Source organism: Apium graveolens, chromosome 3 (assembly GCF_009905375.1).
Source record: "Apium graveolens cultivar Ventura chromosome 3, ASM990537v1, whole genome shotgun sequence".
In the NCBI taxonomy this organism is placed as follows: Eukaryota; Viridiplantae; Streptophyta; class Magnoliopsida; order Apiales; family Apiaceae; genus Apium; species Apium graveolens.
The window spans coordinates 214,822,359-214,846,113 of record NC_133649.1 but is presented as its reverse complement, the minus strand read 5'-3'; the positions used below and the strand labels follow the sequence as shown (position 1 = coordinate 214,846,113).

Sequence of the window (23,755 nt, the reverse complement as noted above, 5' to 3'; positions counted from 1 at the left end):
TTAAAATTCAATTAATATTATTATTAATTGAATTATTCTTATTTTATTCATAATAAAAAGACCGTTCATCCGTTTAATACGAAACGAACACGTCTAGACTCAGAAAAATAATCTGCTTCTATTAAAAATATTTTCAAGACCTAAATTCTTTTGTATCGAAAGGTCGTTTGTATTACAAGTCGTTCTGAGTTAGTTATTGATCGATAAATACTACATTTGACCTGATTTCAGTGCTAAAAGTACTGAGTTCTACCTTTTAACGATTTGGCTTATGTATTACATGAATTATGTGTTCACGTGTTGTATGAATAACATGATTACGTGCTATGTGACCTGCATGCTATCTGTTTATAGTTTTTAATGCCATGAGTGGGTATAAACGATCGGGTAGACATCGAGACGTATAGTTACATCGATTAAGTTTTGTCTTGTTAATTAAAATAATATCTTTTATGATAGATACATCTGGTTCAAAGCATTCAAAGCCAGAAAATAATAGTGAAAGTGAAGTCTGATTATGTATGATAATGGAATGAGTTAATACATAACAGAGGTGAGCATAGGATGGAAATTGAAGGCTAGAAAGCGGATCCATTTGAGGCAAGTATTCCTAAACTTTCTTCTAAAATACTGCAAATATTTCTTCATTCCTATTCTAAGTTCAGAATAGTTAAATGTTTTTATATTTCGCTGCAATTACTCTTATTTTTGAAAGTACCATTTTGATCTTTTTCCTTGATTATCGATTGATCTCTTGAGCAAATACCCATTCTTTCGGGTTATTTGCGGACCCTGAATTGAGGTGTTTTGAAATTAAAAGGATTTGATATCAAAATACTCTACGAACTGGATGGTTGCGATGAGGGCCAGGAATGAGCTGGATCCTAAGGGCCAGGGATGGATGGACCCTTGATTATTAGGCCATAGTTGCCTGGGTACCCCATATGTTGGTGGGTCTATGTAGTTGGGTATAGATCTGCACTATATCCTGACTGATCAGCAGGTTATAGTGCATATATTGGTTCTAATGTCCAGTCTAATTTATTGTTGATCTCTATTAATGACATTCCTTCTTGGAAAGTTTATGATTACAAAAACTAATAAAAATTTGATTCAAAGAGATGAATCAGTAAAATGTTCATTGTTCTTTTACGGAGAAATGTGATTTATGATTAAAGGCCAATGAGGGCCGATGTTTTCATTCGCTCAACAGTTTTAAATAAATAAAAGTGTTATCTGTATATTTGTTTTAATATACAGGTTTATATTATTTAAAGTTATTTAGTGACACCCAATCCTGACCCCGGATTTGGGGATGTTACATGAAAAAATATCCAAACTCCATGAACGTCATTAGAAGCTACTATATAGTCAGTGGTCATATTCAGTTTCCTGTGATCTCAGTAGCCATGCATTAGATAAGAATTGTTTTATACTCACTGTTGTTTGCTTATTTTTTCCGGATAAGATCTCACCATTTAAAATAAGGGAGGTGATCTCAGAGACAAGAAAAAACATCAAGGGATGTTCATATTAGTTTCTCCTCCTCTATATTAATCACAAGTTTTAAAAACTGATGTGTTGCCTCTCAAATTCTCAACTTATAACAATGTCTCCCAATATTGACAGTATTTTAGCTTCGGTCGGAGCCTTCCAACTCTTAATCCTTTTCTTCCGTACCATCAGGTCCAAGACCCTGCATCGCATTCACAAGGCACTGCCTAGTCCCCAAGGTTTACCTCTTATTGGTCACCTCCACATGATAGGAAAGCAGTCGCACCACACTCTAAACAAGTGGTCACAAAAATATGGTCCCATTATATCCCTTCAGCTTGGCTCTGACGTTACTATTGTCATCTAATCTCCAGCTGCATCCGAGCTCTTCCTCAAGACCCACGTCAACATTTTTGCTAGCCGACCTAAAATTCAGGTCGCGGATTGTTTGTGGTATGGCACCAAAGGCATGATTTTTACATAGTATGGCCCCTACTGGCGTAGCGTCATAAACTTTTGTACGTTTGAGCTTCCTAGCGTTGCCAAGATTGATTCCATGGCAGGGCTTAGAAAGGAGGAGGTGGGGTTGCTAGTGGAGTCGCTGAAAAGAGATGACAGGGCACGTGAGGTGGTAGATGTTAGCGAGAAGGTGACACAACTGATTGAAGGCATGACTTGTAGAATGTTGTTTGAAAAGAGCAGATTTGACAGGTTTTAGTTGAGGGACACAATACACGACATGAGAAAGATTATCAGAGCTTTTAACATTGCTAATAATGTCCCATTTTTAGGGGCACTTGATCTCCAGGTAATGACTTGTGAAGAAATTTACTCTAGATAATAGTTCTGAGAGAAAATCATTCTCTTTGTATTGATCGTTTTATCTTATGAAAAACTTACAAAATAAACTAAATATATACAGAACTGTCTAATTCTATCATTGGTGTTTGTCAACTAATAAGACAAAGAACCATCATACTTTCTAGCACATATTAAAGCTAAAGGCTGTAATGAAAAATGACAGAACATCACTTCAAACAGACAAAGAAGACTAACGGCTAGAAGTCCATACTACATTACAGAAGTACAAATGAACTATTTTCTACAGCCGTCCCTCAAGTTGGACTTGGGTTAGCAGGAAGAAGTCCTAACTTGAATGACAAAAACCTGTGCGCGCCTTCTCCCAGGGGTTTTGTCATAATATCTGCAAGTTGCAGAGAAGATTTGATGTAGACGGTAGAAATGAACCCTTCTTCAAGGTGTTCTCTAACATAGTGACAATCTAGCTTCAGATATTTAATTCTCTCGTAAAATACTGGATTTTGCGCTATGTGAATTTTGCGCTATGTGATGAGCGGATTTATTATCCCAAAATGGAGGAATGGGCTTAGGAATAGAACCCAGCATATCTTTGAGAATTACGTCCAAACAAACCAGTTCACTAGCAGTGTATTCTGACTCTGCAGAAGACTTCGAAACAGTCTTTTGTTTTTTAGTCATCCATGAAATGAGGGTTTCACCAATGAAGACATAATATCCTTTAAGAGAACGGCCACTATAGGCATATATTCCCCAATCTGTATCACAAAAACCTGTAAGGTGCAAATCTGAAATGGATGAATAAAATAACCCCCAATCACTAGTTCCCTTTAAATAACTGATCACGTGTAAAACAACTTGTAAATGCGGTATTCTGGGTGTTTGCATAAATTGACTAAGTTGTTGTACTGAATATGAAATTTTTGGCCTTGTCAAATTCAAATACAACAATCTTCCTATAATTCTTATATATTTCTCAGGATCTTTCAACAACTCTCCTGTATCAGTAGAGAGTCTAAGTCCCTTTTATAAAGGAAATTTGATTGCTTTGCAGCTATTCAAACCTGTAGCTTCCACCAAATCATGAATATTTTTTTGTTTGATTTAACATTATTCCTTGAGAACTTCTAGATACCTCAATTCCTTGAAAGTACCTCATTAGTCCCAAATCCTTGATGGCAAAATCTTTGTCAAGTTGCCATTTCAACATTGCTATACAATTCTCATCATCACCGGTGATGATTAAATCATCTACATAGACCACCACCATAGTTGTCTTCCAATTTTGAACTTTACTAAAAAGGCAGTAGTCTCTTTTGGATTGTGTCATCCCAAAATTCTTCAAAAATTTAGATAATTCCAGATTCCATTCTCTTGATGCATGTCTGAGTCCATATATGCTCCTTTTCAGTTTGTATACTTGTCCTGTTTTAGCTTTTGTATATCCTTCTGGTGGTATCATATACACCTCCTCCTCCAAGAAACCATATCAGAAAGCATTGTGGATGTCCAATTAGTGTAGATTCCAATCTCGTGTGGTTGCGAGAGCTATAAGACTTCTTACTGTGGTGAATTTTGCCACAGGTGAGAAGGTCTCTTTATAATCTTTCCCTTTGATTTGTTTGTCTCCCCTTGCTACAACTCTTGCTTTCAACCTGTTAACCTCACCATTTCGCTAATACTTAGTCTTAAATACCCATTTGTTGTTTATCGCTTTCTTCCCCCTTGGTAAATAAGTTAATTCCCAAGTTTCATTTTCTTCAAGAGCTCTCAACTCCTTATCAATAGCATCCACCAACCCTGATTCTTTACTTGCCTCTCTCTATAGGTACATGGTTATTTTATTTTAAAAACGTTATTAAGTGAACACATATACTCTTCATAATAAGTACTAGTATCAATTTCATTCATCCCCATTCTTTTTGTCATGTTTGATGATCTTTCTTTTCCTGGGATTTTGTAAACAAAATCCTTGAACTTATCTGGGATGAAAGATACTATGGTGCTCCTCCTTCCTTCATGTTGTTGTGGTGGTATTTTAATAACAACCTGTTCCTGCATTTCTTCATTTTCAATCAATATTTCATCCCCTTGCTCAATATCTACAATAACAATATCTGAATTGCGTTCTAAAGCTTCTTTATACATTGCTTCTTCTTGTTCTTCACTCACACCATGATCATTATATAGGAGTTCATCATCATCATCTTGATTGCTAATTATTTCTTCTATGTCACAACTAAAAATTACTAAATCCGTCTTCTTTCCCTCCTTTTCTGATCTGAAATAAGGAAAGGAAATATTTTCTCCTTAAAAACTACATCTCTTGTCACAAATATTTTTCTTTTATCTAAATCAAACACTATGTATCCCTTCTGTCCACCTGCATATCCGACAAGCACGCACCTTATCCCTTTTTCTCCAGAATTATTCAACTTCCTATCTATATTAGAAGCATAGCATAAAACCTATAATTCTTAGATGTTCATAATCTGGCTGTTTCTTTAATAACCTTTCATAAAGTCTTTCCCATCCTATCACTACACTAGGCATTAAATTAATCAAGTGTGTTGCTGTCTTCACGCATTCTCCTCACAAGTATCTTGGTAATCGAACATATATTCTTAAGGTTCTTGCGGTCTCTATTAGGTGTCTATGCTTTCTTTCAACTCTTCCGTTCTATTATGGCACACCTGCAATGTTTCTCTAATGCATTATACCTCTTTCATTAAACTATTTTTACATTCTGTTTGCACCACTTCAGTCCCATTATCACTTCTTAAGATCTTAACCTTGACCTTGAATTGATTTTTTACATAATTAAGAAAAATAAAGAGGATATCTTTTACTTGTTCTTTACTAGATAACATGTGTGTCCAAGTTGTTCTGCTATAGTCATCTAATATCGTAAGAAAATACTTTTCTCCTGTAATTGTAGAAACCTTATACGGCCCCCATAAATTAACATGAATAAGATCAAATATATTTCTTGCAATAGCATAACTAGCTTTAAAAGGAAGTTTATGAAACTTTCCAAACCAACATGCATCACAAAAGAAATTCTTTAAACCATCTGAATTACAGATATCAATATGTCTCATTTTTGATACTGAACTATGTCCTAATCTGGCATGTAAAATATTAAGTTTTACAGCTTCATTGCACATAGTTACATTACTACCTTGTCTTCAAAATCTCTTAGCTTCAACTTGATCCTCCTCTTCTCTTGTCACTTCTAGTCTATAAAGCCCATTCTCTTCTTTTCCTATCCCAACTATCTCCTTAGTTAAATGGTCCTGTAAGATACAAGCCTTTGTATCAATCATTACATTAATTTTGCTGCTTTCAATTAATTTACTAACTGAAAGAAAATTATGATTGAACTCTTCAATATATAGGACATCATAAAGAATCAGTTTTTTTAGATAGTCTCACTTCCCCTATCTTATCAACGACCTTAACGTACTATAATAACCCCAATATTTGGAAAATTTTTGAAACCCTTATGAATAGTGTTTTTGATGAATGAGAAAACTTTTCATGCCACAGTATGTAGGGGTTCTGTTATTGATCTTCTGGGATATTATTAGTACTCTATGTGGTATATAAGTGTATGTAAAGATCGTCAGAATCCAATTCCGAACACTTTGATTTTTCCCGGAAATCCACTAGATACGGAAAGAATTAAGTATAAGGTAACAGGATAAAAAAGATTTAAATTAAAGGATTATAAGAGAGGATCATAAAAGGATTATAATGTATTGAGAAAGGTTAAGGAAACCCAAGTAATAAGATCCCGGGTATGATCCCTCAAACGATAAACGAAAACGAAAGTTAAGCGAACCGTATAACAGATCAGCGGTCATTAGGCAAACAATTAGGAAGTTAATCAAAGAGATTAGAGGGGATGATGTCATCCAACCAATGAGAAGAGGACAGAGAGGGGATGATGACATCACATGATGACATAAGCATGACATAGGGAGGAAGGAGATGTGGTTGGTTTATAACCACACAAAGTCAAGGTTAGAAAGGTAATTACCCAAAAACAAATCAAAAACAACCAACCAAAGAATCAAATCAAAGCAAAAACACAAAAATCTCTCTTTCTTCCAAGCTTGCTCTCGGCTTTTCTTCTTTTTCAAAGAAGAAATTTCCAAAAATCAAGTTCCAAGCATTGTTAAATCATAAGGTAATTATCTAAGGTTCCTTGTACATAGATATGGATATCCTATAAGTTTAAGCTCCTAATTCCTTCATAATCTCTTCCAATAAATCAAGGAAGAAGATGGTGAATAGTAACCTCCAAGAAATAACTTTAGTTTTCTTGAATTTTTATGAAAGTTTAAGGTTATACAAGCAAGGATCAAGGTTCTTTAGGCATTCAAAGCTCTTGTGTTGTGTTAAGAAGCTTCAAGGAAGGTATAATCTCTTAACCAAGCTTTGTTATTGAATGTTAAGAGCATAATATGAGTATTCTAGTTCATTAGAGGCTTGATGGTTGTGTATGTAGAGATTAGTTGGTTTTGGGATGTTTTTGGAGTTGTAAATCTTGGTTGTTGATTAATGAACTTAAGTGTAGTTTAAATTCATGATAAAGAATAGTATAAATTGTTAATGTTGAGTTTTTGGGGCTGTTATGATAAAGTATGGATGGAGTTTTGATTGGGTTGTGATTGTGGGTTGATTGGGAGATGATTTGGAGTGGTTTAAAATTGGGTAATCGCGTAAACATAGCCGTCGTAATGCCCGATTTACCGTAGACTGTTTTTGTTCTTAAGATCAGAACCCTTGAACTCACTGCTAGATTTTGACCATTGCCATGTTTAGAAAGTTCATGTTACGAGCTTCGTTTTGATATGTAGTTTATTTGATTCCGATGTACGGTTTAGGAGAAACGACCGTTTTAAGTAACGGCGTTTCGTGACCGAACCATTACCCCTAGCCTTACTTTGAAACCTTGGTTAAAGACCTTAAAGGACTAATTGGAGTATGAAACAATTATGTTAAGTGGATTAGGCAGTTGGTAAGGCACTCGCGAAAGAATCACTTTAAAACTCGTAATGGGTAATTTATTAAAAATGGTGGAGCCGAGGGTACTCGAGCGACTTAAGTAAATCGTTAAGCACGAAAGCGAACGTTAGGACTCTAAATGGTTAAAGTCTAGTTTCTTAAGCAACCGGGGTTTAATTCCGACTTATGTTGTTGTTCATAGGTTATCGGACCCACTCTAAGCTTAAGTCTATCCGGGAGCACTCAGGCAAGTTTTCTACCCGTTATACTGTTGTTGTGATGTATACATATGTATATGCATGATCTTGTGATAAATGCATATTTGTTATTAGCAAATTCTTGCGATATATTGTAGCATGTGATATGGTATATATGCATGCTTGTTTCGTATCCTTGCCATATATATCTGTTGATTCAGTTGATAATACCTATGCTAGAGAATATCGGTAATTTGCATATACCCTTAGTATAGGGACCCAAAGGTGAAAACATTTTCTAAAACCGGGAGTCGAGGATCCAGAGTAGATTTTATATATATATATATTTATATATATATATGGTTATAATTTTCAAAACTATTGATCGAATAAGGTTTATTCGATAACTTTATTTTATTTAATGAATATTATTTTGAATATTCATTTGAGGATGTATGACTCCGTTTATTTTATTTAATGAATATTATTTATAATATTCATTCGAGGTATTATGACTCCGCTTATTATTTAATAATATTCTTTATTTTATTAAAGAATAATGTTTCGATAATCAAACTTATTTTCGATTATTCAAATAAAGATTATACTTTTGTATAAGTATATCTTTGGTTATTTAATATCCATTTCAAGTATGAGTTTTAAAACTTCTACTTCAATTATTTTTATAAAGATTTTTCTTTATGGGAATATTATTTAAATAATAATATTCATATATTTTCTAAATATATTGGGACTGATTTATTTTAATAAATCAGCAGTACTCCAAACATTTTTAAAAAAATGTTTTCGAGTCTTCAAAATGATTTTTAAAGTTAGAGTGGACCCCAAAACTCATTTTTATATTTAAGATCTTCCTTTCAAAGGAGATTTAAATACTCGCTCAAAACCTGGGGGATCCAGCTCTGTGGTGTATTTTACATTCGCAACGTGGTTGCTGTTTTGAGAAAATAATTTGATTACCTGCCCAACGTTCGGGAAGTAAGTCCATCTAATTGAGTCGGCATAAGTGACAGGCCGGGGTACGGTCTATCAAAGTGTAAGTGGCTGGGTGGCAGTCCATCAACGCGTAAGAGGCCGGGTGGCGGTCCAGCACAAGGTCCTTATGTGGCCAGGGTGATGACCGGTGGGGGATTCATCCATCTACTAGTAGAAAAGGTTACTTATTGGTATCTTTGCCTGATCAGCAAGATATCAGGTTTATGCCAAAATTCTTTCCTTTCCAAATTTATTGGATATTGGAATTCTGTTCATACTTTACATGACAGAGGTTTTCAGGAAACGTATGTATATATATAGGTGTATATATATATAGGTGTTAGATATATGAGATCACCTTGTAACGATATTTTTATACAGTTATACACTGGAACTCTGTGTGTATTATGCATGGAAGAGGACTTCCTAGATTTTGAAAAGTATATATGTATATATACTGAATATTTTGCGACTTCATCGCATTAAGATATCAAACTTGGTTCATTTCTTTTGACCAAGACTTTCATGAGTACTATGAGAAGGCTCATATAGTGTTAATCATTATACATATTATTTTGGTGGGCTTGCTGCTCACCCTTGCTTTCTTCTTTCATCACACAACAACAGATAGAAAAGATGAACAGGACCAAGCTCCCAATTCGCGAGCTGATAGGAAACGTTCCGCAGTTTCCTATAGGTGTTGATGTCGCTGTAGCTGAGGTAGGAACTACCAATAGGCTAGGCTTTCAACTTTTGACGTACTAGATTATGTATATTTATGAATTGTAATAATGGCAAAGAAATGTAAATTTATTCAGAAACCTTTTTAAGGTATATTGACATATAATTGTGGAATAAAACGACTTGTGATTATTTTGGATATTCATCTCTGAGACTATAACTTGTGGTGTGTGTGTTTATTGTGGGGTCACAGTACAGAGTAGTTGATAATTTATTAAGATTGGGTGTTATTAAGGGAAATGGAACTCGTGACAACCCGGATCCCCGACCCCGGATTTGGGGGTGTTACAGAAGTGGTATCAGAGCTAAGCGTTATAAACCTCAGAGATGATGTGACGTTAAGATAATAACTAAGATAATAAGAACTCTTGCCAAGTTCATAGTCGGGCTACCTAACATAGTACTGACAGTTAAAACCCTTATGGGAACCCTTATAAATATCGTGATAGAAGAGTAGTTCGTTATTGTATATGGTAGCGGGACTCCGAACCCTGAGGTTGAGGAGCAACAACGCGATGATGTTTTATTACTTATTGGAGATCAGATAATGGATCCGATAGAGCGTCCTTACGCGGGATCGGATGATGTTCATATTGAGGATGTAGCGGTTGAGGATGTTGTCCTAGAAGGGACAGTTGCTGAGGAGAATCCCATGGAGGATCCTGACAAGAATGAATAAAGGACCACTGATGAATTGATGACCATGGTTAGGTCGACTACCGGAGGTAGGATTGGTCGGTCACTACCGGAGGTTCGTTCAAGTTTGTAAAGATAGTAGCCCCCTTTAATGCGGCTTACTCGTAAGACTGAGAAGTTCGAATGGACAGAAAAATGCGAGAACAGCTTTCAAGAACTAAAGCAAAGGGTGGTGACGACCCCTATGTTGGCGTTGCCGGATGGAAAAGGAGATTTTGTGATTTGTAGTGACGCTTCGCATAAGGAATTAGGGTGCTTCTTATACAGCACAGGAAGATAATCGCGTCCGCGTCAAGACAATTAAGGGAATATAAAATTCGATATCCCCACCCATGAGCTTGGGCTCATGGCAATAGTTTTGCCCTAAATATTGGAGGCACTACTTTTATGGAGAGAAGTGCGAGATTTACCTAAGCCATAAGTGCTCTAGTACATTTTTTACGCAGAAAGAGCTCAACATACGCCAAAGGAGGCGGTTAGAGCTAATCAAGGATTACGATTATGAGATTCTTTATCATCCAGGGAAAGCCAAAATGGTGGCTAATGCCCTTAGTGTAAAGGATAGACTCAAGATGATAATGTCTTTGGGAGAGTTGATAAGAGATTTTGAGAAAATGGAAATAGATATGAAGGTAACCAGAGCCGGTACCGAAAAGCTGTTTGAGATTGCAACACAGTCCAAATTATCAGAAAAGAACATATTGTGCCAGAAAAAGTGATGAAGGAAGGCAAAGAGCCAACAATTAGATAAAAGATTAATACCAAGAAAGATGAGAAAGGAATAATGAGGTATTCCTACATAATTTGGGTTCCAAATGTTCAAGAGCTTAAAGATGGGATCTTAAATGAAAGCTAGTTTGAGGAATATGATTTAGAGCAAAACCTGAACGTGATAGTCAGGGAGGTCGCCATCAAGATAAAATGAACCCATAACATAATGAAGTGGAAAATGAGGATTTAAAATGTATAAGATAACCCCAAGTATGGGAGAAGGATGAAACATTCCATACTAAGGAAACAGAAAGTCGAGTAAGGAAAGGAGACCCGAGACGGCACTCCTATACGACAATTTATGGACCTTTCTAGACAGAACTAAGACTATTATCCCCAACCACCACCCTGAGGAAACAATGTGGTGAGAAATTCTTTCAGGACCTTTAAGTCGCTAAGCTCTCAGAGTTCCAAGGAACAAGCTGACCCAGTCGAGGCAAGAGCCTGGCTAGAGGAAATATAGAAATTATTTGAGATTCTAAATGATTGACGAATCACAAAAGACTGTTTTGTCATTTACCCTCCTAAAAGAGAGGCCACCCGCTGGTGAAAGACCAAGAAAGGCACGGAGCCAGAGGTTAGAATAAACTGATTTAAGTTCAGTCAATTGTTTTCGGGAAAGTAATTCCCAAGGTTATGGAGATAGTATAAAAGCTTTAGAGTCAGAACAAAGGCAGACGAGTATGATAAATTATGAATCTAAGTTGTAAAAGTTATCAAGATTCGTTTTGAGGACACAAATCCAGAATGACGGGATGTTTGAAATCAATACTTATGTTGTGTTAGTTCATGAAATAATGATAAGGGAAAGGAAAATAAAAAGAAACTGAAGTGGAAAGGAATATAAAGGCAGTAGAGTGTGAGGAATGATACAGGAGTTGGGTATGAGGAAACCCTAAAGACTCGTAGCAATAGAAATAGAAAAGTATGTAATCGTCAGGATGAGGGTGATTCACCATGAGTTAAATTGATGGTTGAAGGAATAAGAGATACATATATTTTATCTCCTGTAAGTTGGGAAGATTTGAGGAAACCTTGAGATAGTTCGAAGGATAAATATTGAGACACGGATAGACTGAGGAGACAAGAAAGTAAGAAATTAGGAAAAAATTGGATGAAGGAAGTGACCTTCAAGAATGTGAAGTGTAAGACCGGTGGCTTGATACCCAGAAAGGGAGACGCCATGTATGAAAGATATCCCAACATTGAGGTGACTGTTGAGATAAACAACAAAAGTAAATAAGGAATTATTAAGAAGAAGTTCACGTTGAATACGACCAATATCTTCCAGAACATCCTTGTTATCGTTACCAAATTAGGCAAGAAAAGCGGATAACCATTGTTATCTTTTGGAGGCCATATTGATTGACCTCATTTTGAATACAGATGTTATTGTGAAACTAGGCATATACTATCGAGGTGGGAATGATTGAATAAGACACCCTTATCAGGGATATATGACTTGATTTATCCATGGAAGGATGCATGTACTTTTTTTAAAGGTGGAATTAAGGATAGAACATCGGTAACTTAAAATGAATCCTAGGGGAATGCATAAAGGTTGGCATTTCACCCTTAATAGGGATAGTATGAGTTTTGACAGTATGAATTGGAAAGGATTAAGGTAATAACAACCAGTAAGAATCAGTGGAGAAATTTTTTAGAAGTATATAGACAATGGTTTTAGTATTAGTAAATGGTATTTTGATATGCCCTGTATCTAGGGAATACAAGAGGAACGATTGAAGGATAACCTTAGAGGTTTTACAAGGAGAAAGGTAATATTCAAAAATTCTCAAGAATAGAAATGTTGATAAAGGGAATATGACATAATTATAATGATGCCAAGTGGGGCACGTGTTAAACCACGAGAAAGTATGGATCGAACCAGTAAAGGTCGAAATTGTTAAGGGCGATTAGAGCCTAAGATAAAAGATGTTCTAAGTATAATTGAGAGTCAGTCGTGACAGTGATTAACCTCTAAAGACTGAGGCAATAACTTATGGAAAAATGGTGATATTTTTTTTTACTCATCAGATTTTAAGGAAAACATCTTCACATAAGCTGTGATTGAAATGAGGTATAAAATTTATTTGGAGGTGGTTAAAATGACATTGACTGTAAAGAAATTTTACTATCAGGAAAGGCCAAAGAGGTGGCCGACACTTTAAAGGTAAGAGGATAATTATAGGCGCTTGTGCCAAAGGAATACAGTGATGATGGTTAAAGCTATGAAGGTTGTATTATGGTTTGGAAGATTGATATTCCTTCTGATGACTGTGCAATACCCAACCGTAATAGTAGTTTGGTAAAGGTTTAATTCGTGTAATCGCCATGAGCGGGCTATCTATCTCAGGAGATACTATCTTGAGATAAGCCAGGACCATGTTTCAAAAAGGACTAGACGAACCCTTGAGTTAAGTCTTCTATTTAAGGCATACGAGTAAGAATGGTATTAACCTGCTATCGTTACTTTGATTGAAACTCTTCTGCAATTTTATCTGCTTCATGTCATGTATGTATGTCAGGATCAGGAGTGTTCTTCATGAATCATGAATGGTGATTATGTTACCTCCTTAGAAGAATTTTATACGACATATATGGACTCCGTATGGTTAGATATTAAGATTTCATGGAAAGAGAATGATGACAGTAGGTCAGTGGTGGACCATAGTAAGGCAGCAATGATTTTGCGAGTAATGAGTTGATTACAACCATGAGAGTTGTATTGGAATGGATGTTGAGATTAAGTACCACTAATCGGGTCGTGGTAGTGTATAAGTTATCATTGATAGACTAATTAAGTAGAGTATCTGCCTATTAAATATTTATTCCTTCTTATCAATAGAGAGTCGTATTACTATAGGAGGAAGGTTGCGGTGCGAGCATAGAATCCTAGTAACGGTGATATATAGAATGAGATCCCAGATTCGATTTTCGATGTCGAGGGAGTTTCAAAGGTGATTGTGTATAAGCTCGAGGAAGAGCATGGGTCCATAGAATGATGGACGGGATAGCGAAAATATTTAGGCATGTGAAATACGATGCTATAATACTTGATGTTGATATAAATACATATATGTTTTGTTCTCCTATGACAAACCTCTATAGTTCAGAGGTAGATTCCAAGCCAGATATTTTGTGGCAGTATATTTTTATATATATTTACAATTCTCTTCAATTCGTTCTTTTCTCTTCTTTTCATTTCATATAAACTGAGAAGAACAACCCTTCCAGAAGGGGAGGTATTGCCGAATGACTATCTATCTGTGTGATAGAAGCCGAGTAGGATACCAACTACTGTTAAATTGCTTGTCAAGTACTAAAGGCTGGCCACCTTCTATACTAACTATGCAATGTAACAAGTGTTCATGATCATAGTGATCTCTCAATGAATTCTTTTACTTCTATATGATGGATCAAGCTTTCAAAAATAGAAACAGCTGAAAAAGGAGTAGTAAAGTTATGGTGGTATTCGGAATGGAAACACATTCGTGATACTAAGGTTGACGTGGTTACTAAAAGGTTATAGAATGCTAACGAGCAAAGGTATAACCAGTATAATATTAGGAACGGAAGGTAGTAGCGATTACGAACTGGAAAAGAATGGGTATTGAGAAGCAAAAGCTCTAATGCTAAAAGCTATATTGAGAGTTTGTGCAATAGACTTGAAAGAAATTGGAATGATCACTTAACACGGATTGAGTTTTCTTACGACAATAGATCGTATGTCAGGTATCGAGATGTCGTCTTATGAGATCCTTGAGGGAAGACAACGTCGATCTCCCTTATGTTAGGATGAAGTTGTAGAGCGCAAGATGCTCGGACCAGCAGTGGTCCAAAGGACCAAGGATTTAATAGATTTAATCAGAGGACGGCTGGTAGTAGCCCAAGATGGACATAAGAAGTATGTTGATTTGACATGAAAGGACAAAGAATAGGAAGTAGGGGACCTAGTGTTGTTAAAGGTATCCCCTTGGAAACCCTTGGAAAGGATTGATGAGATTCGGAAAGAAAGGAAAGCTAAGTCCACAATTTGTCGGACCCTTGGATATATTAAGACGTATTGGGAAGTTAGCATATGAGCTAGCCCTACCCCCGAACATGTAACAAGTTCATAACGTGTTTCACGTATCAATGTTAAGGAAGTGTAATTCAGATGCCAGATAAATAGGGGCATATGAGCGCATAGACATGCAACCAGACGTAACCTATATGGAGCAACCAGGAAAGGTTATAGAGTGAAAAGGAACAAGTGCTTAGGAGAAGGGTTATCAAACTAGGCGGAGTTTGGTGGTAGGACCACAATGTGGGAAAATTTACTTGAGAGTTAGAAAGTGTAATGCTAAGAGAGTATCCCTATTCATTTTCTATCTGATTCCGAGACGGAATCCTTTTAAGGAGGGGAGACTGTAATAACCCCAATATTTGGAAAATTTTTGAAACCCTTATGAATAGTGTTTTTGATGAATGAGAAAACTTTTCATGCCACACTATGTAGGGGTTCTGTTATTGATCTTCTGGGATATTATTAGTACTCTATGTGGTATATAAGTGTATGTAAAGATCGTCGGAATCCAATTCCGAACACTTTGATTTTTTCCGGAAATCCACTAGATACGGAAAGAATTAAGTATAAGGTAACAGGATAAAAAAGATTTAAATTAAAGGATTATAAGAGAGGATCATAAAAGAATTATAATGTATTGAGAAAGGTTAAGGAAACCCAAGTAATAAGATCCCGGGTATGATCCCTCAAACGATAAACGAAAACGAAAGTTAAGCGGACCGTATAACAGATCAGCGGTCATTAGGCAAACAATTAGGAAGTTAATCAAAGAGATTAGAGGGGATGATGTCATCCAACCAATGAGAAGAGGACAAAGAGGGGAGGATGACATCACATGATGACATAAGCATGACATAGGGAGGAAGGAGATGTGGTTGGTTTATAACCACACAAAGTCAAGGTTAGAAAGGTAATTACCCAAAAACAAATCAAAAACAACCAACCAAAGAATCAAATCAAAGCAAAAACACAAAAATCTCTCTTTCTTCCAAGCTTGCTCTCGGCTTTTCTTCTTTTTCAAAGAAGAAATTTCCAAAAATCAAGTTCCAAGCATTGTTAAATCACAAGGTAATTATCTAAGGTTCCTTGTACATAGATATGGATATCCTATAAGTTTAAGCTCCTAATTCCTTCACAATCTCTTCCAATAAATCAAGGAAGAAGATGGTGAATAGTAACCTCCAAGAAATAACTTTAGTTTTCTTGATTTTTTATGAAAGTTTAAGGTTATACAAGCAAGGATCAAGGTTCTTTAAGCATTCAAAGCTCTTGTGTTGTGTTAAGAAGCTTCAAGGAAGGTATAATCTCTTAACCAAGCTTTGTTATTGAATGTTAAGAGCATAATATGAGTATTCTAGTTCATGAGAGGCTTGATGGTTGTGTATGTAGAGATTAGTTGGTTTTGGGATGTTTTTGGAGTTGTAAATCTTGGTTGTTGATTAATGAACTTAAGTGTAGTTTAAATTCATGATAAAGAATAGTATAAATTGTTAATGTTGAGTTGTTGGGGCTGTTATGACAAAGTATGAATGGAGTTTTGATTGGGTTGTGATTGTGGGTTGATTGTGAGATGATTTGGAGTGGTTTAAAATTGGGTAATCGCGTAAACATAGCCGTCGTAATGCCCGATTTACCGTAGACTGTTTTTGTTCTTAAGATCAGAACCCTTGAACTCACTGCTAGATTTTGACCATTGCCATTTTTAGAAAGTTCATGTTACGAGCTTCGTTTTGATATGTAGTTCGTTTGATTCCGATGTACGGTTTAGGAGAAACAACCGTTTTAAGTAACGGCATTTCGCGACCGAACCATTACCCCTCGCCTTACTTTGAAACCTTGGTTAAAGACCTTAAAGGACTAATTGGAGTATGAAACAATTATGTTAAGTGGATTAGGCAGTTGGTAAGGCACTCGCGAAAGAATCGCTTTAAAACTCATAATGGGTAATTTATTAAAAATGGTGGAGCCGAGGGTACTCGAGCGACTTAAGTAAATCGTTAAGCACGAAACCGAACGTTAGGACTCTAAATGGTTAAAGTCTAGTTTCTTAATCGACCGGGGTTTAATTCCGACTTATGTTGTTGTTCATAGGTTATCAGACCCACTCTAAGCTTAAGTCTATCCGGGAGCACTCAGGCAAGTTTTCTACCCGTTATACTGTTGTTGTGATGTATACATATGTATATGCATGATCTTGTGATAAATGCATATTTGTTATTAGCAAATTCTTGTGATATATTGTAGCATGTGATATGGTATATATGCATGCTTCTTTCGTATCCTTGCCATATATATCTGTTGATTCAGTTGATAATACCTATGCTAGAGAATAGCGGTAATTTGCATATACCCTTAGTATAGGGACCCAAAGGTGAAAACATTTTCTAAAACCGGGAGTCGAGGATCCCGAGTAGATTTTATATATATATATATATATTTATATATATATATATATGGTTATAATTTTCAAAACTATTGATCGAATAAGGTTTATTCGATAACTTTATTTTATTTAATGAATATTATTTTGAATATTCATTTGAGGATGTATGACTCCGTTTATTTTATTTAATGAATATTATTTATAATATTCATTCGAGATATTATGACTCCGCTTATTATTTAATAATATTCTTTATTTTATTAAAGAATAATGTTTCGATAATCAAACTTATTTTCGATTATTCAAATAAAGATTATACTTTCGTATAAGTATATCTTTGGTTATTTAATATCCATTTCAAGTATGAGTTTTAAAACTTCTACTTCAATTATTTTTATAAAGATTTTTCTTTATGGGAATATTATTTAAATAATAATATTCATATATTTTCTAAATATATTGGGACTGATTTATTTTAATAAATCAGCAGTACTCCAAACATTCTTAAAAAAAATGTTTTCGAGTCTTCAAAATGATTTTTAAAGTTAGAGTGGACCCCAAAACTCATTTTTATATTTAAGATCTTCCTTTCAAAGGGGATTTAAATACTCGCTCAAAACCTGGGGGATCCAGCTCTGTGGTGTATTTTACATTCGCAACGTGGTTGCTGTTTTGAGAAAATAATTTGATTACTTGCCCAACATTCGGGAAGTAAGTCCATCTAATTGAGTCGGCATAAGCGACAGGCCGGGGTACGGTCTATCAAAGTGTAAGTGGCTGGGTGGCAGTCCATCAACGCGTAAGAGGCCGGGTGGCGGTCCAGCACAATGTCCTTATGTGGCCAGGGTGATGACCGGTGGGGGATTCATCCATCTACTAGTAGAAAAGGTTACTTATTGGTATCTTTGCCTGATCAGCAAGATATCAGGTTTATGCCAAAATTCTTTGCTTTCCAAATTTATTGGATATTGCAATTCTGTTCATACTTTACATGACAGAGGTTTTCAGGAAACGTATGTATATATATAGGTGTATATATATATCGGGACTTAATGAAGTATATCATAACTTCATTTCCTTCAAAATATTTCAAAGATTGAATCTATTCAAGTCTTATCTTGTAGTCTCATCAGTGTGATGAACTTTTGAAACTAATTATAACTTGAACGGTGGTAGTTCAAGTAGTATTTGGAAAAGATATAAGTATATTGGAGTATCTTGTAACTTCATCTTTTAAACTTATATCTAGTAAATGATTATCTTATGCATGATAAAGATTTTCAGAAAAACGTTGAGACAAGGTTAGATATATGAGATCACCTTGCAACGATATTTTTATACAGTTATACACTGGAACTCTGTGTGTATTATGCATGGAAGAGGACTTCCCAGATTTTGAAAAGTATATATGTATATATACTGAATATTTTGCGACTTCATCGCATTAAGATATCAAACTTGGTTCATTTCTTTTGACCAAGACTTTCATGAGTACTATGAAAAGGCTCATATAGTGTTAATCATTATACATATTATTTTGGTGGGCTTGCTGCTCACCCTTGCTTTCTTCTTTCATCACACAACAACAGATAGAAAAGATGAACAGGACCAAGCTCCCGATTCGCGAGCGGATAGGAAACGTTCCGCAGTTTCCTATAGGCGTTGATGTCGCTGTAGCTGAGATTGGAACTACCAATAGGCTAGGCTTTCAACTTTTGATGTACCAGATTATGTATATTTATGAATTGTAATAATGGCAAAGAAATGTAAATTTATTCAGAAACCTTTTTAAGGTATATTGACATATAATTGCGGAATAAAACGACTTGTGATTAATTTGGATATTCATCTCTGAGACTATAACTTGTGGTGTGTGTGTTTATTGTGGGGTCACAGTACAGAGTAGTTGATAATTTATTAAGATTAGGTGTTATTGAGGGAAATGAAACTCGTGACAACCCGGATCCCCGACCCCGGATTTGGGGGTGTTACACGTACCACCTGAAAGTCCAACTTTAACAGGAAGTTTAAGGTCCTTTAAATTGTAAAATATATTTTTATTTCCGCACATATGATCGGAAGCCCCTGAATCTATAATCCATGTATTCTTATCATAAGGTTTAACTACGCTGACTACATTAGAGGCTAAGATTATACCTATGAAGTTCGCCATTTTATTGTTAGATCCTGATCCTTGTTTACTATTGAACAACTTCATCATCTCCTGCACCACTGTTGAAACAAGTTTCCCATCTGGTTTAACCTCCTTTCCAGTTTCACTACCGCAAGCCATGTCCAAAGGATCATCCTGTTCATATTCCACATCTTCTCTTCCGAAATTAGTTGCATACTTCATGTTTCCTCTATTTATCTTATTTTTTCCAGGATTCCCAAACCATTCAGGATATCCTATCAATTTAAAGCACTCATCAACAGTGTGCCCCTTCTTCTTGCAGTGGTCACACCATTTCCTCATCTTCATTTCGTTACTTTCTCTTTTCTGTGACCCCATATAGTTTTTTCCTTGACTCATTCTTCCAACAGCGAAAGCACTAGCATCTCCAATATTCTAATTTTCAGCTACCTGCTTCTGCTTCCCAGCTTGTTACACAAGATGAAAATCCCTATTCAGAGTGGGCAGTGGCTCCATGGCCATGATGTTTCCGGCTATATTTTCATTCCTTTTGTTTAATCCCAACACTAAATCTATCACTTTGTTTCTTTCTTGAATCTCTATGAACTTCTTCAAAAGCTCACAAGTGCTCTTTTTCATTGCCTCACATGTGTATTCGGGCAACCCTTCCACATCTTGAAGTTCATCCCAGATTTGTTTCAGCTTAAAATAATACTCAGAGACAGACATGTTTTCTTGCTCTAAATTTTTCACTTGCCTCTTTAGCGATTACAAGAGTGGAGCATTGGTCTTAACATTCCTTTCCTTCAACTCATTCCATAGTCTCTCAACCGAGTCTATGTAGGTGAAGTTGTTTGCAATCTTTTCATTCATAGATAGCCTTTCCCTTATCATGTAGTCATTCCTTATCCAAAGTGGATACTTTGCATCATCACTTGTTGGTTTCTTCATCTTTCCATATACGAATCTCAATTTATTCTTAAATCCCAAAGCAAGCTTTATGCTTCTACTCCAATTAAGAAAATTATCCCCATTGATGATAACATTCCCCAATGTTATGTTAGTATTATCTGAATTTGCAAGAAATAGTGGATCTGAATATCCATTCTCATTTTTTATTTCCTTATCTTCTGCAGCCATCTTCTTCTGCAGCCATCTTCAGCTTGTCTCCTTGCTCTGATATCATGAAGAAATTTACTCAAGATAACAGTTCTGAGAGAAAATTATTCTCTTTGTATTGATCCTTTTCTCTTATAAAAAACTTACAAAATCAACTAAATATATACAAAACTGTCTAATTCTATCATTGGTGTTTGTCAACCAATGAGACAAAGAACCATCCTACTTTCTAGCACAAATTAAGGCTAAAGGCTGTAATGAAAAATGACAGAACATCACTGTAAACAGACAAAGAAGACTAAGAGATAGAAGTCCACACTACATTACAGAAGTACAAATGAACTATTTTCTACGGCTTGATTAATTGTTTTCTTTCATGAATCACAGTAATATAGGAGACATCCATATCTTGTTTATTGAATCATATTATGTTATTTGTAATATTAGAAATTAGATTCGGATTAATTAGTTGAATTAAAGTGTTTCCTATTTAGGTAAGATACAGTATCGTAGCTTTGATATTGTGGTTACTTGCTATATATTATACGAAACTAGAAAGTGTAAGAGAAATCGACTCCAGTGCAGATCATTCGAGGATACTCATTGTATATAATTTTGAGATAAAAGACATCATAGGATGATAACTAGTATAATTTTTGTCATCAGGGATTAAATAGGCGGGCTAAAGTTATTCACAAGGCACTTGACAAAATATTGGAAACTGTCATTGATGATCATGAACAAGATGCTGCAAATTGTTATAACAAGCCTGATAGGGATTTTCTTGACTTCATTCTATCTGTGAAAGACAGTCCTAGCACTACTCATGAGCAATTAGCGTAGAACATTGATCGATCAAATATCAAAGCAATTTTGTTGGACATGATTTTCGGAGCAACAGACATCACCCACATCGCAATTGAATGGATTATGTCAGAACTGATACGACATCTAAGGATGATGAAGCTACTTCAACAGCAGATAAGAAATGTTCTAGCAGATGGTGAATTAGTGGAAGAATCTCATTTGCCAGAATTACCTTACTTAGATACGGCAGTCAAGGAAAGTTTGAGAGTACATCCAGTTGGACCACTATCAGTTCCCCATGTATCGATGGAGGACAGTACTATAGATGGATATTACATACCGAAGAAATCTCGTATTATCATAAATAATTGGGGCATGGGAAGAGATCCTAGAATTTGGTCTGAAAATGTTAAAGAAGTCCTTCCAGAGAGATTAATAGGTAATAACATAGATATTCGGGGAAATAATTTTCAGCTCACACCATTTGGTTCAGGTAGGGGTTGTCCAGGTGTGCATTTGGGCCTCACGAGCATAAAATTGGTGGTAGGTATCTCATGAGCATGTCAAGATCAAAACATCTTCTTACTATACCAAGTACTGGAGAACGATAGAACTCAACGTTCATGGAGACATGCACAGATGCCATTTTGTTGAGATGGTTCTTAGTATAGGGTTAATAGTTTTAGTCTATTATGTGTAAAAATAATTGTATGTAAGCTTTAAAAGATTCTCACAACAACAATGCTATATTGATATTGATGTGAAATTAGCCAATGTACAGATGAACTTATTTATTGTGAATTGTTAATCTCATACTGCTGCAAACTGCAGCATTCCGAATTGTGATATAATTGATTTTTATTAAAAATTAAAAGAAATTAAGATATATATGCAAATACTTGGTGCATAAGTAACGGGAGGCTGTTTTACCGAATTAGGCGGCCCATACAGAAATATATAAATAAGCAGCAGCTACATTATTTTTTCCAGATAAACCAGCATACAGCGAGAGCTGAGAGAGAGATTGAGAGATAGAGATAGAGATAGAAAGAGAGAGTGAGAGAGAGAGAGAGAGAGACAGCGAGATACAGATATAGAGATGGAGCAAGAAGATAATCGTAATAGTTGTGCATGCAAGTGTTTGAGAATACCAGGGTTCTGTTTCGCACCCTCTGATGAAATACTTGTTGGATATTATCTACGCCAAAAAGTTGAGGACAGGCCACTTCGTTGCAATCATTATGTAACAGAGTTCAAGATTTACGATGAATGTCTAATGCCATGGGATATTCTTAAAGATGACGATCATCATTGGATCACATCTTCTTCGTCTAATGATTCACGTACCAAGATCACCAAGACCATGTATGTGTTCACTCGGTTATGCAGAAATAAATCACGCGTGACTAGGAGAAGTGGCGCTGGTTCTTGGATGGCTCAAAACACTCGCGTTGTAAATAATGTCGCAGGGGATAAGATTGGCTACAAGAAATTATTCACTTTTTATAGAGATAATGACGATAAGCTTAAGAAGAAGAAGAAGATCATTGATGTGGATCATGGTCATTGGATTATGCACGAATATTCACTGTTGGAGATTGAAGATTATGTGCTGTGTGAGATTATTAAGAAAGTGGAGATGTCCAATGAAGCAGCTATAACAAAGCAAGATTTCCATACTCATGGTCAAAATCTACTATCCCGAAAACAAGTAGTTCTTCCGGTCGCAGATGTCATTGTCGCAGCAGATACTTATCCTCCACATCAAGTGGAAAATTTGAATGTGGTGTTAGGTCAGTTGGGAGGCGGTGATCATGATGATCAACCTGTTGATGAGTCGGGAGCAGACTGGGACCAAAACGGTTGGAGCGCTGAATTAGATAAGGAGCTTGGTCTCGATATATTGGATGATAAAAGTGCTGACAAATGCTTGGATGCCTTTGGAGATGATTGGGATACGAATGGATGGACAAGTGAATTATTTAAACAGTTTGATGGTGCTGAGAATCATGACTGGAACCAGGTTTTGGATGATACAGTTGCTGATGTTGTTCAGGATTTACCTATACTTGCAGTTGCAGGAATGAATGAGCCTCTACAAGTACAGAGTGTTCCTAATATTTTTGTAGAGGAGAAAGATGTTACAGTTCCGCAAGAGTTACTGGTTGTAGCATGGAGTAAGAATGAAAAGAATAATGAATCATATAAGGGCTTGGACGGTTATGATACTAATGATGTAATCGACCAGCAGATTACAAATGACTTTGCGAATTATGAGCAAGTAGAGGCTGCCCTTGCAGTTGAACCGACAAACACGACTCTGGATGGATTAGATGAAATGCTGGATTTTTCTTTTAATGATGACATGACCAACTTAGTGGGAGCTGAAACCGACCAGCAGAATTGTTGTAACATATTTCAAGAGCAACCCCGCAAGAGGATGAGGACTGATTTAGACGACTACCAGAAATGTTCCAGCAGGAAGAGGCAAAGGTATCTTCAAATATAGTAATTAT

General features: G+C 35.8%; 1 pseudogene; it reads left to right on the top strand.

Moving 5' to 3' along the window:
* Nucleotides 1–1,609: 1,609 nt before the first annotated feature.
* LOC141710964 (cytochrome P450 CYP736A12-like) lies at nt 1,610–21,935 on the top strand (annotated as a pseudogene).
* Nucleotides 21,936–23,755: the final 1,820 nt, after the last annotated feature.